Source organism: Falco peregrinus, chromosome 5, assembly GCF_023634155.1.
Source record: "Falco peregrinus isolate bFalPer1 chromosome 5, bFalPer1.pri, whole genome shotgun sequence".
Classification (NCBI taxonomy): domain Eukaryota; kingdom Metazoa; phylum Chordata; class Aves; order Falconiformes; family Falconidae; genus Falco; species Falco peregrinus.
The window spans coordinates 93,644,499-93,663,053 of NC_073725.1; the positions used below are offsets into that span (position 1 = coordinate 93,644,499).

The 18,555-nt window shown below is 42.5% G+C and overlaps 1 protein-coding gene across 2 annotated transcripts in view; it reads right to left on the reverse strand.

Moving 5' to 3' along the window:
- Positions 1-18,555, reverse strand: part of LOC101920190 (contactin-4) — a 339,023-nt gene that overhangs the window by 296,933 nt on the left and 23,535 nt on the right. For both annotated transcript variants that reach the window (XM_055806900.1, XM_055806899.1), the window contains exon 2: positions 3,048-3,092. The gene's annotated coding sequence lies outside the window, so the exon portion shown is untranslated. The remainder of the gene's footprint in view (positions 1-3,047; positions 3,093-18,555) is intronic.

Sequence of the window (18,555 nt, forward strand, 5' to 3'; positions counted from 1 at the left end):
GCAGGCACAGAGAGTGCCGAGGGGAAAAAAGGAACCAGGAGGGAAGGAAACCAGGAGGCCATTAGGGAGGAAAGGACACAGCAGATACTCAGGAGAGCATCAGGGAAAGAGTAAGGGGACTTGGTGGCAGACACCTGGCAATAAGGAGCCTAGGAAGGAGGACAGTTATTTTCCATGGACCTTGAGAAGCGGAGGGATGTCTGGAGATGACAATTCCCGTCTTTGAAGGAGTGCTGTAAGGTACATACAGTAAGACAATATCCAAGTAATCCTCTTCCACACCGACCCGCAGTGCTTCCACCCAAGCAAGTTTCCACCTGGAAGGGGTGGCACTTCTCCAGATCCCAGCAGCCAACAGGTAACAAGACACAAACACTCACACACCAAGCAAGGGGGATGCTACCGCTTCGGTGCTGGATGCCAGTGGGGGAAGAACAACCCTACAGTTTCAAACCACGCCACAACTAACTGCTATTCAGACTATGAGGCAGAAAGCATATTCCTTACTATTTCCTTTCTTAGAGCTATTACCCAGCACATTCAGTATTCCTACACAGGCAAGGACATTTCTCCAACACAACGCTACGCTGTGTCTGCTGGTAATATTTCTAATTAAAATTACACTGTAAGCCTGGTTGTTGAATACAATGCACAGATGCCACAAGCTAAGACGACTGTTAGCCTGTAACTGTTTTAATTAGCTTGACAGGTAATAAAGTAGAATTTTATAATTATACTATTACAATGCACAAACGTTTCCTTTCAAATCTGTACTTACTGAGTCACTTAGGTAAGCAACAGCCAGTTTTGGCTCACCAGACCAGAAGCAAAACCGCAAATTTGCCTTGCTTATGGCTTGGCAAGGACCACACGCTGCTCAGGACTGTGGGTTAGCAAATCCTCCCCTCCCTTAGAAATGCAATGTGTATAAAACATAAAAATTGCAGTCCCCATCATAGTATTTTTGTTGAGCATAACACATGTGACCCCTCCAATTTCCTAAAAAATTGTGTTGTGCTCACTTCTTTGGAAGCACAATGCTGGATCTCAAGGTATGCTGCTAGCCCTGCCAGCAAGGGGCGAATTTTAGACACAGTTTGCACAAGCTCTCTGCTCAGGACATCTCAGAGCTTAGATCAGACTGCTATTCTGCCTCCCCCTTCCCACAGAAGGCAGCTCTGGCTTAGGGTCCCATTATCAGACCTAAACATCACACGTTGCATCACTGAACTTTTAAGCATCCGTAATATTTGCCGAGCACTTCTCCACACTCAGCTTTTTTTTTTTCATGACCACTTCACTACAAACACCACACAGGTTATATATCACAGAACTGAGGCATTTAACACAAATTCTAATCACATTCTTGCTAATGAGAAGTGTTTACCAAATAGTTATGTTGTTGTGTAAACAGAAAGCAATTTCCATTCTTCTGTCTATAGTGGTGTCAGTATGTGCAAGCCATTACTACTGTGCATATAGCTGTCTACTCCAGTCGTTCACACTTGCTATCAAACTGGCATTCAAGGATTTGGAATGCAGAACACAAGCCTGCAGCCTAAAAATAATATCCTGAAATTTGATCCTGCACTTCTTATTCAGGCTCAATTAATCAAGGTTGCCTAACTCTTCAGAAGTACTTTTCATCAGCAAGATTGAAAACACTTTCCAAATGAAATGGGTATCAGTATCTCCTTTTTACTATGGGGAACCTGAAAATGAGATTTCACCTGAGAAAGGGCTTTGAGGCTAATTTAGGAGTATTGTCCAAAGGGATGAGGAGTCCATTATTCAAAGTTATCTTTTATATTAAGAAATAAGCTTTTCCTTTCAGACTACTAGCAAGTGATACATCACAGAATTTATCATACTGTCTTTGAAAACCTCACACAAAGATAGCTTTGCAAATTTCAGAAGGCCCAGGCTGAATAAAAATATGTTATTTGATCTACAGCAGTAATTCAGTTTTCATTGTAAACACCACCAAGGACTAAGGAGAAACTTCCTAATCACTCAAAAAAAACGAATTAAGAGATTAAATATTTTGATCAGAAGGCATCTGTAACATCTCTGACAGATAGGACAACAATGCCTAAAACTACGAAGGAAAACCACATATTTTAAAAAATATTTCATTGTAAGCTCTGGAAAGTTGTTTTTTTTTTTTCCTCCTTTGGAGATAGCAATTCATACTTAAAAGCATGTTGTTGTTTGATAGCAGTTTTATCCGTGGATGTTGGCTACATGGAAGCCAAGCTTGGCAGGGCAGTTCTGGACAGGGCAAAATCAAGGTAGTAGGGATGCAAAGGAGGGCACAGCCTTCTGTTCTTGGCTGGACCAGAGCTGACCACTCCACAGAGCAACTTATTTCACACTTAAATTTGTGTTTTGTACTTGATACTGTTCCAGGGGTTGAGGGGGAAAAAAAACACCAAAACAATAACTACCACATAAAAACACCCACAAGATGATTTCAGCTTATATAGGACAAAACCCACCTTTCAACTAAGAATATTGATTCCATTAAGAAAATCTGAGTTTCAGAGTGACACAGGTTTGTTTGGCCAATTCAGCTATACAGTCAATCATTCAATGATTACACAAACACCAATTTTGAAAGCCTCTTCACAAGGAAAATAAAAGCCTAACCAGAAGAAAACCACTATTGGTAACAAGATATCAATATCCTTCTGTAAGAAGTTCAATCTTCATATCACATACATTCTTTTAAACAAGGGTACATTTACAAAAATAGTTTTCTGAAGTTTGTCTTGTTTAAAGGCAAGCTGTTCCATATCCTCCATAAACCTTCCGATGTGGAATTGGATAAATGCAAGATATACACCCTAAAGAACTTAAACGCAGACTTTTCATACTTTTTTTTTTTAAAAAAAAGGTACACAAAACCCACTGATAGTGTACTGAGAAATTAAGGGGCAGATTCTTCAGTCCAAAGCACAAGCAATGCAAAGATTTTGACATTCAATGCAATGATATTAAGAAGAGAAATCACCAACAAATCAAAATTAGTATTGAAGTACTATTACCTTCTCCAGTGCATGATATGTAGACTTCAGTCAGATTTCCAATACCTGAAAAATAGAAATTCACATGAAAAGTCATTTCTACTGAAACTGATACTCAATTCATTCTTATATGCATCAACTTATCTTGAAGAGAAAGAAGCTCTTTGATTATTTTTAGTTTTCTATTTTCATAGTACCACAAGATAAAAGCAGGAAACTGGTCAGACACTCTGTGAATCAAGCAGTAGAAAAATTCTGCAGTTCCCCCCAAGTCCACCAAGGTCTCCCTGCCTGCGGCCCCTGCCAGGATGCACCAGTCACCAGCCCCTGCTCCAGACGCTGCACTACCCTCCAGCTTCTCCACCTGGCACTACCTGAAACTTATTTTTTCAACTCTGACTTCACTAAGGTTTGAAATTCCTCTGGCTCCTAAAGGCTTTCACAGTGAATCCCCATCTTCTCCCACAGCTCAAACGCTCTCAGTCTCCCAAAGCTGGCACAACCCCCCAGCTCCCCCCATTGCTGCTAATTCAAGGCTACCTCCAGCTGACTACAAACCAACCCAAATCCCAAAAAAAGGGCTGAAGCACAGCTGTTTCCCAAGGCAGTCCAGTATATCTAAACTACTCATTGATCAGATTTTGAAAAGGAGAAAAACAACGGGAAACCTGTTTAATAGGTATTTTTAATCAGATAGTGTCACATGTTCAGTAGCTGGCTATGGGACACCAAGTACATATGGTAGATGCAGAAGATACATGACACACGTATGAAATGAGAACTGGGTGCGCGCTGTAAGGCAGCAAACATGCCAAGAAATACAACGAACATCCCAGACGGCACAAAAAAATAAAAGTCTGACATTTTGGCCTAAAGATAAACATTGGTCATCATTTTTCAACTGAAGGGCTGTCGGCTGTGTTGTAACTTGAGGTGCGGTTACCACTAGAGCCAGAGAACCCCTCCTGCTCCTGTTCAAGTGTGCAACACAGGCAATACTCAAGTCCCTGAGAATACAAAAGGCTTCTACACCACATGCTCTCACCAGTTCTGCTGTGGGAGATTTTATGCCAAGGAATTACGTTACTGGTCATCTACAGGCATATGATGGCTTCATTTACCAAGGACATACCACTCACAAGCAATCAGCAGCTGCTAGGAAGGACCTGGCAGGACATTTCTCAGCCTGCACACTTCAGAGTGACACGAAGCAAAAGGAGTCACAGGCTGGCCCGTCCGTGGTTTTGCACAGCACTGCTTGCCACCCGCGTTTGCTGGAGAGAAGAGCTCCCTCCCAGTTCAAGAGACCTGATGGGCAACTGGCTGGGATCTGGCGCCAGCGCTGAGCATGGGCAAGCTCACTGCTAGAGGAACAGGCTCCGAGGAAGGCAGAGCCAGATGGAGCACCACCAAAGTGAGCACAACACTGGGTAGAGCGGATAAATATTTGACATACAGAGCTACGCTAATTAGACATCAAGAAGAAATGAAGGGTTTCATACCAATCAAAATATTACTCTATTTACTGTAACTGCTTGACTTATCGCTTCAGTCATAGAAAGTTTAGGAGAACAACTTGCACAAGTTAAGAAACGCTCCAACGCCAACATCGCTGCATATTTTTAAGACACCTACAAATCCATCCCTTGCTGCTGAAAACAAAGAAAAGCTCCCCAGTTTTTTACTTGGAAAACTCTGATCTTCTCTGTACTTGCCAATCCATCCCTGACAGACCCCTGAGCTTGCGTGGGCAAAGAGGGCAGAGAGCCAAAGCAGAAGGGAGGTTTCTTACACAACATCTACACACACAACCTTCAGCACTGCATCTGGGTTGGGTTTGGGTTTGTTGTTTTTTTAAAATCCCCATCATGCTGGAGTGCGTAATTGAGCTAGGTTGGAGGGGTTTTTTTGGCACATGTGGGAGACACTGGATCAAATCTTCCTTTTTCTCCTCCCCCACAATCCCAGCAGACGCACTTACTACTGAGCCTATTCCTGCTTTCTTCTGTTGGAGCTGCTCACATCGGTTAGATACTCACACAAGCAGGATATCTTCCCATGTGCCCATTGAGTGCTTTGGATACTGAATAATTTGGGGGTAGAAGTAACAGATGACTGGTTAAAAAAAACAGCTCTCCATTATGACTTCTCTCTACTTAACAGATCAAACCAGCAGCATGCACCTACTCAAATCCTTCAGAAATTTCAGCTTCCAACAACAGAAACACTTCTGTGGGCAATTTCTTAAAACACTTTGCACTGGCAGAGATATTGATTTAAACCGGGGAACAGGCAAATTCAGAATGTTTTACTTTCAGTACAGTATTTCATCCCGTAACAACTGCAAAAGGCTGAACATCGCTGCTCTTAGTCAGGTGTTCCAGATGGTGATTAAAGTAATTGTACATTATCCTCACAAGCAGCACTGAGCCTGGACTTTCAAGCTTGAAAACCTAAGGCATTTAAATTACACGGCCCCCAAGCATTCAGCAGTGCCCAAGCAATTTTGCTAAATAACAAAAAAAAAAACCCATAGCCTGGAGGATTTGGCCATAGCTTCCAATCAATTCAAACACACACCTTATCCCAAGCGAAGAACAGACTGGAACAGGTACTGAGGGAAGCAGACAGTGCTCTCTCCCCTAGGTGACACTATGGAAGACAGCACACTAAAACCTGAATTTAGCAGCTTCAGTATTTTCTGCATCCCTTGTCAACAGAAGGCTTTGAAAATAAAACTTCATAACACAGATATGAAGTTGTCTCCAAAGGAAAAGGCAACAACACTCTTTTAATGTGGCTCCCCAGTCACCACTTCAGTTGTTCTCAAAGCTGTAGCTTCCAAGAAACCTAAAAAGAAATTCAGGTTTGTGCAACCCTCACTTCATGTAGAGGCACAGCACATACTTCAAGGAAAAAAATCACTTAATGATGGAAAATAAAAACAGAGAAGCACCACTTCATTTCACAGAAATACAGTGTAATTGCACAAAAAAAAAAAATCTACTTTCCAGGTGGAGGCAGTTCTTTGGGAGCTGGCAACAGGACGCACTGATGAGAGCCTGAAGCGCTGTTCTCTCGTCTGCTGCCAGCAGAAATCCGCATGCTACGTTCCAAATTTATATTGACACACTAATGCAGACCAAGCTGAGAGAAGCTATCCCACAGAAAGCTGAGGTGCATTTCCCACCTGGAAGTTTATTAGTATAATACGTAAATGCTGACAGTTCCTAATGCATCTTTCCTCAGAGCACTTACGCGAGGTAAGACTGCAGAGTAAGGGTGATGGCATTTCTCTATGGAAGGAAATCAAGCCTGGTTCACGGCAGGAATGTTACTGATGCATCAGGCTCTGAATCCCCTAGCCAAAAATTTCCCTTGGTCACACACAACAACTAATTTGCTGATGCTTTTTCATCTTTTTACTGTCTCTAGCTCTATTCTGGGCTTAGGTTTATTGAACTAGCTTACTCCAGCACTCTCCTGTATTGCCTGCCAAACCACAGCCTAGTCTTGTCCTATCTTCCAAATCCCATTTTCAAGAAAGCTTAAATAAGGAAACCATGAGACTTTGCATCTGTGCTTCACTCCAGAAGCCCTCAGACTGCAGGTCTGTATCTGAAACCCCCTATATAGCATTTAAGAGCTTTCTCCACTTCTGTTTTCCAATATGAACTTGATACCCTTCAAACATTTCACTTTCTATAAATGCAATATTCTTCCAAAAAAGCTAAGACATAGGAGAACCACAAGCCTGCTATCCTGTAGGCTTATTAACACAGGCTTATTTAATAACCAAGTGCATCTGAACCTGCTCTTCCTTATTTTCATTCCCAGCAGTCCCACCAACCTTCACTAGGAAAGATGTTCCCTGCAACTGTTCCTATTGCTGTCCCTATTCCTGCTCCTGGAGGACATTTCTCAGAGCAAAGCCCCCCCCCACACACACACCCCTCTTCCACCTTCTCAAAAACAGCCAGAGGAGACCAACTCGGATGTATCGCCCAGCTTTACTACCTATATCAACAGACCACCAGCAAGTGGTCCAGCCAAGGTGGCACCGGGCATCAGCCACATCCTTTCCTTGCACCAGGCACACGTCTCGCACGATTTATCTAGCATCATGTACCAGCTGCAGCAGAGACATAGCGCAGCCCTTCTTCAGTCGCGTTCGAACCCTTGGCTTGCCTCCTGTTTGTGAATTCAAACATTGTTATTAACACAACAGATTGATTATGGGAGCTAAACTGAAAAGGCAGTTTTCTGAAGCTGAAATATAAATCCAGTGCACATTTGTCACAGAAGTATTTCCTGCGCTTTTAAACGTTGTTTAGTGAGTCAGCCAAAAGCGTTTTGCAAGTGTAATCTATTTCATGGAGGAAAAACCCAAAAAGCCTAATCACCATTATAGCTCTCCCAGGGTTTGATAGGTTTAACTTCAAAGTAAAATGCTATGAAAACAGAGATCCCATGTGGTTTATCCCAACACAAAAAAAAGTGAAAATTAAATATTTCAAAGTGTTATTTTGAGGTAGCAAAATGCCTTGGTCTCATCAAGTGGGGATGAGCATTACACATTCATATTGGATTTTTAGGCTTTACAATGCCACTTGTTTGGTGTCATTTTCTTCTACAAATGAAGAGAACATTGACCTGCATGATGCATATTGATAGTAAATCTTTAGACACCAGAATTCTTTGGAGAGATTGTCAGATCTTGAAGTGATTCACCAGCTGGTTCATAAATTGAACCTGTAAGCTACATAACCTTTAAAATTGTCTTCTATTACTTAAAATGGGCTTCCCTGCCCTGTAGGAACAGGCGCGGAGCAACTGCTTACTGACTATGCAGGGAAGAGGCACCTGTTTGGAAGATGTTCTTTCAAAGCTATTTTCCCAAAGAGATCCAGGTGAAGTGTGCATCTATCAGTAGAAAGCCCGGAATAACTACAGCAGGTGGCACTCGGAGAGGATGACGTGTTCATCACCTTTCTACTTTAAACACAAAGTAATGAAATGCATTAAATTGCTTTGCATTGTCTATGAGTGATATTCTAGTCTCTCTGAACTGCTGATTAAGAGATCCTTCACTCATTTGCATATAGTGCATCAACCTAGCCACTTACCAAAGGTTATTTTAACTGAACATGTCAGGCTTTGATGACACAAAGGGAAAATTCACTTCAGAGAGGGTCAGGGTTTTTTGCATGTTTTTTTTCATTACCAAGATTTAACAACATCACTGAAGCCTGTTTTCCAAGCCACAGACGGGGATGGGTTGTACCAGCTCCTCACTAAGGAAACTATCACATTTTATCCACCATCACCCCAAGCTGCAGGTTTATAATCTTCCTAATTTTTAATGAGATCTCAAGAGCCCCTGCAGTAGCTCTACTGCCGTAGAAGACCCAAGTTTAGCTCCTTCTCCCCAGGGAATGGAGGTTGCACGAGCTCTCCAGACCATCCCCAGCCCATGAGCCACTCTGCTGGCTGCTGACTCCCAGAAGAGTCCATGAGTCCACCACAGCTTCACAAAAACCAGATGGGATCTTTCAACATTTCTGTGCTTTCTTTTCAAGTTTCTACTTGGCCCAACGCCTGCCTCAGCTGAAGGACACGGCACAAAGGATATTGTTCAATGTCACATCTGAGCGATTCTTTGCGTGAAAGAACAAGCAGAAGTTAACAGGCTATACCTACCAGGGAAAGGAGGAGACCATTAGTTCCCCTTCATTTCTTGTTCCTATCACTCTCTCATATTAAATCTTTTCTTACTGAGATTGAAGTGCCAGAAGCAAAAATTATAAGTGATCAGAGTATCTCTAATCATTTGTAACCAATCACAAAATACCAAACAAGAAAGGTCAGCTATAGAGAAAATAATCAGGTACTAAGTAATTAATGTCTACACAACTTGTAATAATTAGCAACCTTGACAGTTAATTTCACATTTTACCATTCAGTTTTTATTTGAGGTGACAATTTAGTGCTTATTTGCAAGCTAAGGTATGTATTCGCATAGTCCCCTGATTGCTGTAAACGAAGGCCTTAAATATTTACTGCTGGTAAAAACATTTTAAACTTTTAGCGAGATTATCTTCCAATACTCAGCAGTGAGAGTTTTATGACCTTCTGTGTTGAGGAATAATCTTCTGCAACTAGATAAAATGGATGTACGCCCACAGTCCATACTTGCTAGAGCTGCAGCTCCATCACCATTAAACTGTTTGTTTTTCTTTTTAATTTGTTCCTTGTCCTTGTAAACCAGAAGACATTTCAGATCGCCCACATACTCCCTCAGCACCACATTCTCCAAAAAACCAAGGTCTTTTGCTTTCTAAGCCAGTTTCTCTTAAAAGTCGCTACGTTACATAACTGGGTCACGCAGCGCGGCGATACATGAAGCCTGCAGAAGGTTTTGAAGTTAAACACGTCCACACCAACCCCAGAACAGACACCTCCTGGTGCTCACCCCCATTACTTTACACAAAAAAGCAACAGCATAAAGATACTTGGCTTTATATGGATCTATTCAACCAACACAGATCAAGGTCCAATGAACAGAAGATGCAACAGTGACACCACCAAAAAATAAAAAGTAGAATCAAGGCTGCAACATTGAACTAGAAAGTTCCTAATGGCCTTATCACAAACTGTAGCGTGTTTGGTGCCACCAGGGTGAGCCTGCTCATCTCAAGGGTGCCTCAATGTAACAAGTTGAGTGTTTGGGGTTTTTTTATTATTAATCCTATTGCTCTCTGAAGTCTTGGGGAACAAAGAGGTGGATTTGAAGTTTCAATAGTCCGTGCACCATTGTATTTCCATTTATTCACATTCCGAATATCAGCAGAGGGATATCAGCAGGCTGCTCCTGCTCTTGGAGGCTCACCGACAGCCCAGGCTGAAGCCAGGAGAGCAGGCGCCTTGCTGGAAGAGCAGCGCTCCGCTCCGTGGAGAGGCAGCGGATAACCAAGGGAACACCTCTACGTCTAACGCCCGGAGAAAAACCTCTTGTTTTTTTAAAGTGCTGAATTGTAACTAAACACAACTGTTGCATAATCAATCTCCAAGACAATCAATTTAGCAAGTCCTGGATGCCACCAGGGAAAGCTAGAAGCAATACCCACAAAAGCCACCTTGACCTTAACAGCCAGCTAAAAAAGGTGCTTATATACAGTATTTTGAGAATTGGAAACCAATACATGAACTGCCAACCGTTTGCAGTCTTAATATTCAGCAGAGAACTATATAAAAAAAATATTTTTACCTTATCCAGTCTGCTCTAAGCAGGGCACGGCAAGGAAAGCAAGTAAGTGCAATAAAATTAATAGTACACACGGCAACAGCGAAAGCCTCACTAAAACTTCCCAAGTGCAGAAGAATGTCATTAGCAACTCGGGTACAATAAATGTCACTTCCCTGGAAACAGCATTCAGGATTTCTTGTTCAGAGTAATTCCATCACTAATCAGAAACCCATGTTATGAAATTATATCTCAGTCAGACATTTCCTCCAAAGGATTCATAAAATACCTGAAAATAATGAAGAACTGACAACAAACCACAATCTTTAGTTTTCCAAGTTCCTTCTAATTTATCCATTTATAGATGACGCTAATTAATACATCCAAAACTCTCAGTATTTAGTAGCAGCACACAGCAAAGCAAGGCAAGTACAAGCCAAAAACGAGAGAGCAGGAGCAAAACCAGAAAGGCTGATAGAAGTAACAGAGCAAAACCTTTACATTTGAAATAAGCCAAAGGAGTACGTGCCACACAAGCGGCAGAGATGAGACTGTCCCTCATCTGTGACAACTGAAGGCAGTACATAAAGACAAAAGTCCAGGAAATCCATTTATTTAGTGCCATCTAGTTAATGCACAAATTGCATGCTTATTTTTATACCTTTAAAAAAATAAAAGATAAGTCCTGAACAATAAGACTAAAATACTTTGAAGCAAGAGATGTTTAAGTGAAGGCCCACATACACGTACCACCTACAACCAGCACCCCCTCTAAATACCACCTGTAAAATCAGAGGAGCTTAACACACAGTAGCAAATTGCTTCCTTCAGATTTCAACTAATTTTGTAACTGTTTTTTTTTCTAAATCTAAACAGAAACACTAACAGACCTCAAGTATTTTTCATCCAGCAGGCAGGCTACCTCTTTCTCTTTACAATTCCTACTCTGCAGCAATACCCTGCAACAGAACTGGGGAATATTTTATCAATTTATTCTCTTAGAGTCACTAGGTTATGACTGGGAGAGGGGGGAGGAATCTGTTGCAATGTAATCTATCCACATTCAGAAGCACAGAAAGCTATTAGTCTGCGTCCTAGTGATACCAAGCCCTTTTCATACAAACAGTAGAACAAGCTAAGCTACCCAGCCTTGACATCTGTCAAAACAGAACAGGTCTCAAGTAGTAATTTATATGGGTAGCTTTTTTCCTCCTTTCCTTCCAGTAGTTCAATTATTGCAGCAGCATCATGAATAAGTGGTATTATTTTCAGGGAAAATTAGAGGAAAAGAAAAGGAAATATAATAAGCATAGGATTTGCCAAAATCCTTTTTTTTTTTTTTAATATATATATAAATTACTCCCCTTCATTGTATTCTACTTTTGCAAACATATCGGTTCAACAATTTCCTCCTGTTTCAGATTCATCAATTTGCCGTGATGTCTTCTCCATTATTCAGTCCTATTCATCTTAATCACACAATTAGTTTGCCTACATTAATAGATGTACAGGATGCACACAAAAAAAAAAAACCCAACGATGCAGCTCTCAGTCCTTACGCCTACACCCTAGGTAATCTTAAAGTATTAATGAATTTAGCTATAAAAATTAGCATGTCAGCACTCAGTCATGTCATTGTGGAGCACAGTCATGCCTTCAGGCTGTGGTTTTACACACGGATAATTTGTGTTATCTTAAAAAGCAGGCCACGTTTGTTTATACAGCCAGTGGTCCACGTAGCATCAGCCAAGCACACACAACATCATCTTCCACAGGTATTAAAGCTGGTGCAGGTGGGGAAGTTCTTCGCTTGTTTTGGTCATGGTACCATCCTAAGTGCCAGGGAACATAAAGCCCAGTATTTTTCAATTAGCAGCTGGGTTCTTTCCTGCCCTTAGTAACAGGTACTCCTGCCTTGATCCTTTGGCACCTGAGACAAACTCTAGCAAGAGCTAAGGCCACACGCAGTACCAGGAGCACACTAATAGCAACATGCTTCTCAAAGGCTAAGACTCCCAGCGGCTTCATTCTGCTGGGGCAATGGTCTCTTAAGCTGATGCAGCCCACAGGGCAGAGGGATCAAAGGAGAGGAGCAGGGCTGGAAGCCACAGGAGAGGAGCAGGGCTGGAAGCCACAGCTGGACCTGCTCGAGGATCACAAATAACACCCCCAAAACCCTGTTTATGAAGGTCAGGACTGGGACTTGGCAACCATGAATCCCACAAGCCAGGATAAAAGACTGAGCCAACCATGTCGTATTTTGAGCTGCATAGGCAGAACACCTAGGAGAGCAAATGTGATCCTGAGCGCAGCAAAGCATCACTAGGTTGCATTTTGATCCCACTGATATGCAGAGGATCTGAGCTGGTTGCAGGAGAGTTACATTACAGTACTGAGTACTGTCAATAAGGGCAAAGCATCCAGGATCTCAAAAAAAAAAAAAAAAAAGAAGGAAAGAAAAAGCAAGCTGTAAAAAGAAAAGGACGTTTGGTTCTAAAACTTCAAAAATATTTGCGTTTTAAGGGGGCGGGGGGGGTGGTGGGTGGGGGTAGTACAAACTCACAACTTTTTTCTAACTAAGAAACAGGAGGAAGCTTTGACCCCCTACAGATGAGTGGAAACTACGCTGCAGCGTGGCTGGTGTTAACAGCAAGTGCCAACGTTCACACTTGGCCAAGACACCACGATGGATGAGCGGAGCTCAAGAGAGACAAAACCCAAGAGCCCTTGCAGGTTACTTTTAAACCTGCACACTTATTTTCCATTTCACCAATATGCAGCTGAAACCTTTCAAATGGCAGCACCTTTTTCCAGCTTGCACCCCGCGCCCCAGCGTTGCCGGAGGCAGCACCAGGGGTCTGCAGCTGTGCCAGCAGTGACAGCATCCCAGGATCCTGGATGCCACCCAGCCAGGCCGGCTCCTGGCAGCATATGCTTGGGAAGCCTGAACAGTTTGGAGCAGGATTTGATCCCCTCCCAGCAGCTCCACTTCCTTAAATGCAGCCTCCACGGCAAAATAGCCAGCTGGTTAATTACATTGTTCCACCAAACATTTATTATTAGTAAAACAGATTTGTTGTGGCTGCCGGGCCATGATTGGTGATGTGAAAATATGTTTTGAAAGCCAAAAGGAGAGTACCAACTTTCCCATAACATGGAAAAATCTGAAAATAAGAAAAGATCTTCATAGCATCTAATATGAAGTGTTAATATTCAAGGTATACACAGAAAGTATAAAGTTACCTACATATGCATTAATGTGCTTCTTCATAAAAATAAGAAGGGCCCTGTACAAAATGGAAATACCTTACCTCTCACAAGAAGGTGTAAGTATATTGTGTATATCTCTATATATATCCCACATGAAACGTGCTGAGAAATTTAGCTCTATCAAGACAGGCACTCATACTCTGAAAGTTTCAATAAAGCTGACGTTTTATTACTTCGTGCATACATTACAGTTATCTTAAATAACATACATACCTACAGCCTCGGGTCAAGTGCAGCTTAGAGATAAAGAAACAAGTAGCAAAACTGTTTTGTTACATCTACAGAAATCAGACTCTGGATTTCTGTGTGAAGCCTCTATTACCACTGCAACAAAGTCGACTAGTAAGCACTCAAGAGAAATTAAAGCAAGGCAGGTCAAAGTTTTTTCTACAAATGTCTTAAGGTATATGGACTTTCTATAGAAGTTTTGATCTCATCAAGTATACACGTTTTTCTTAAAAAAGTGTCTGTTATAGCTTTTCCTTTTTTTTAAAAAAAAAAAAAAAGCTTAGGTATTCGGCAAGTAAGCCCATCTTTCTAAGCTTCTGATTTCCTAGCCAGTTCTACTAAAAATGCACTTAATTTAAAATTCCCATCAGCATCAAAATCGATAGTATCTTTTGCTTTTAATTCTACTTGAATCCACTGCTCAAAGGTGGCATGTAACATTAGGGATCTTGCCATGATCCAGCTGGAATCAAGTGCAGCTGATTCATCTGCCCTTCCCACCCCTCTTGAAAGAGTTAAGTCCAATATCTCCACCTTCAAAGTCATTATTCTATCAATAAACTGAATAATTTAGTAGGCAGCTGTTTGACTTGACATTTCTACACAGCTCATAAACTCGCTAGTACACTGAAACCTATGCCTTAACTAGTATTTCCATGGGATAAGGCTGCTCAGGGACTAAGCCTCACACATGCTGCTTGCAGTCACGCACCACGGCACTGCAGGAGTTTCACCTGGCTTTGTAGCCACTTTATGCATATATTGATGAAAACAGCCAGTTCCCCCCCTCCAAAAGCCATCCACTGCTATTTACACATTTTTAAATGAACACTGATAACATGAACTTTCTTATATCTGTGCAATGTTAAGGATGTTAATCCTCAAAGGCTAAGCAGTTTATGATTAGCACTGGGCTGTCTCAGATTAGGGGAGTGAGGCGTGTCAGGGGGTTCTTTTGGGCAACAGCTCCTGACTGCTCATCCCCTGAGCAAGTCACAAGGGAACTGGCCAAGTACCTAAAATAAGTCATTGTTTAAGAGAGATGGGGGGGGGGGCGGGCACGACAGACACAACAACTATCTAGCAGCTTATTTACTGGATAAGCTGTTCCTATTTCTTTTCAGTATTCCTCTCACATGCTTACTGAAATGCATAGAAATATGAATATATGTAGTATAAGAGAAGGAAGGAATAAGTAAATACAATGGCACGGAGAGCCAGGAACAACACAACACAGAACTCACCAACGCAAAAGCTCCAGTGAAAAACATTGTAAAGCCATGTACTTTTCTATAGTTTGAGCAGGAGTTATAAAATATCCCCCAAGGTCTTTACCAGCTTTAGACCCCAACTGACCACTGTATGCTGTGTATGGCTTGCAACCCAATCATGCAAATAAATATCAAGTACACTGTTAAAGTAGGCCCCAATGAGTCAGTGAGAGCCCAGCTCCTAGATGTTTCTGAATACAAATTAATCCTATTAATCCTTATTTACATCCACCACCAAAACAGCAGATATTAGAGACCACCTTCCAGAGGTCAAGAGCATACAAAAGTGTTCCACAGGAGTCTCATTAGCTACAAGGCTTCTCTGACTGACATAATAGTAACTACTACCACCAACACACCTGGAGACCTCTCAGCACCTTATGTTTGTTAATTCTTGTCTTCACATCAGCCCTCCAGCACATATCAGGACTCGTGTTTCTTTTATATAAATGAAGAGGGCTTGTCTGCAGGACACTAAGCAGCAAGTCAGTAATTAACTCCAGGTATGTGCTCACATCTTCAGGAAGCCAAAGTATTATCTACACACCAAGGGAGCTGTGTAGGATATACCAGGGTAAGGAAAATAAAAGTTCTGAGAAACAGAGCTCAACAGTCACACAAACAAACACAGAGCCTGACCCTGCTTTTCCACCAGCACCATTTACCCAGTGCTGTAGTTAATCCTCAGACAGACACTACCCTCTAGCAAAAGGCTTATCCCCCCCATCTTCTACAACCCCCAAAACCCTTTTGAGAGCACAGGTCTCCCCTGAGCAGAAGGGGGACCCCCCGCCAACTCACCAGAAGCAGGTCCCGGGGAACCCCTCCAGCTCTGCCCCTCAGTGGGGGCCAGCAGCAGCCTGCTCACCCCCCAAGGAGAACCCGACGTCTGCCAGCCACCTCCTCTCAGAGCTACTGCAGAGCTCCATCTGCTCCCACCCCACTCCAGGTGTGCTCTGACCCTCCCAACTATGACCAGCTGGGCAGGGGACAGAGAACCTTCTAGTCACACAGCTGGCTACTGTTAACACAGATTCCTTCTCACACCTGTGTGGAAATGGGGAGATGGGGAAATGCTAAGTGATGACAAAGGCTGAGCTGAAACATGTCTTTGATGCCACCTACCATTCACTCGGGCAGAACAGGAGAGGCATCTCTTGGAGCTTCTCCATCGGTCCCTGCAATGAGGTGACTGCTATGGCATAACGTTTCTGGACAATATGTACCTGACAGTGGCATGGCCGGCAGCTATTTTCTTAAATGCAGAAGTAGCAATGAGAAGTGAAAAGATATTTCTCCTTGAGCGGACATAAAATCATTTACTAAACTCAGGGGTCTAGCCAGCAAAGCAAAGAAAAAACCCTTCATTACCGAGGCACCCAGCAGCTCCCGCCCAAGAGGAGACAGGAACTATCCTGCAAGATAATAGCATCCTTCGTGCCACTCAGAGCTGTTTTGTGAATCCCAAACATTCCCCCACATCTTCAGATAAGAGAAACACAAATGCTAATGAACTGGCCTTGAGCAGGCAGCAGCATGGGGCGTCTTCCTCCTCCTCCAAAACCCTTCCCAGCAGACAAATCGCAGCACGTGTAACGACGCAAAACTTTTCCCAGAGCTTTTATAAAACCAAGGTATGCTTTCTGCTACGTGGCAAGGGGGACAAAAGCCCCTAACTGGATCTCACAGATCCTCTGTTACGGTACCACTCACAAAACACTCTGTTTCTCCTAAAAGGACAAGGGCTGTAGGCTGGGATGGCAAGGAACGGGCTGTGACTGTGAAGTCTGGCATCAGAGTGACTCTAACTGGGGTGATGGGGGACCGAGGGAGCGAGGGTAGCAGCAAGGGGAATAAAATTACCATCACTAGTATTCGACATGAAAGCCACCATTGCCCTTAATGGCATTCATAAAGTATACCCTTAGCAGGTATTACTGTAATAGGGTAATATTTTTTGTTAGAGCTGCTACATGGAAAGCATTCATCCATGCCAAGAATGGAGGTCACTCAGCGCTTCCTCACGGGATGCACTGGGATTGCTACTCGAGAGACCCAGCCTCTCGTCTACTAAATTCCCTTTTTAAGGAGGGGCAGGCCAGTAGTGTTAGGAGACAGAGAAAATACCTGAAAGTGGAAAATGGATACAGGCCAAAAGCAAAACGCAATCCCACATGCCTAAGCTCCCAGAAAGCTCTCCTCACTCACCCAAAGGAGACCCAACTTTGTCTACACAACAGCAATTTTGGCCACAGAAACTGTTAAGACACATTGAAAAGGAAAAAAAGTCAAAAGATCTGCTCTCAACTGCAATTATTTTAACTACATATAAATACATCACTTTCTTTACAAGGTATAAATAACTATGTGCAATTACATGCTAATTACTTACAATTAAATTGCAGTGTAAATACAGCAATGCGCAAAGATAATCAGATGGTTACTTGTACAATGTAAATTAATTGATAACAGGAGATTTACAATTGCAAATTAGCACGATTACATTTTGAATACCATGTTAGATGTTACGTATTACACACAGCTCATCACTGAGCTTCCCACCCTCCCCCACGGGGGGCGTTAAGCATTAGCCCTGGCAGCAGGGTACCCCGCTCTGGGGTGGCGAAGGGGGGAAGCAGGTGACAATAGTCTGAGTCAGCACGCACCCCCTCTGCTGTTATTTTCAACATAATTATCTGACATAATTTCCATCACTATCTGTTATCTGCAACATTCTCCTGGCTGCTGGCAACAGGATACTTAGTCCTGATTAGCCTTGGAGGCAGAAATTTTTACAACCTTATCTTTCACTTGCATTTCTGATTCCTGCTCCTCTTAGCTCCATCCGGCACTCAATTTAGTCTCACTTGTGTGGCCGTCTACAGCTATAAACATAAACTGTCTGCAATTTTACGCCTGCAAAATCCCAGGATTTTTTCATTATTTCACCAACATGCAGAAGGCAAATCTACCATCTATTCATAAAATAACAGCAGTGGGTGGTTTTGCTGCTTACTGGAATGTGTTTGTCCTTTTCTTAAAGGTTGTGCATGCCTCTATGTGTGTATTTGTGTTGTTTCCAAGCGTCTGCCTGTTGTCCCCAGCTCCTGCTAGAAAAAAGATGTTTGTGGTAGCCGTTTGTTGATTTTCTATTGACTTCTGTTTGAGGCTGAAGGTGTTTCTCATTACTTTGTTATAATACACTAAGGATAACAATTTGGCGATGTTGACCTCGCAGTGATGTTTATTTTTCCTTGCATTAGTGCCTGCGTCAAGCACAGGTTTTTATTACTCATTCTCTGCGTTTTGCTGATTTGGGATTCCATGAAGCAGCTCGTACGCTTGGTGTACCAGCCCACGCGCGGTCCGTGATCTTGAATCAAGCCTTGATGTTACAGCCCTGCTATAATGACTTCCAGGATTTTAAGATGCAGTTCAGTTGATGGGACAGTTCGGCTTAAATGCACCTGACCTAAAAGCCAGAACTCCAACAGATAATTTAACACTTCATCAGTGT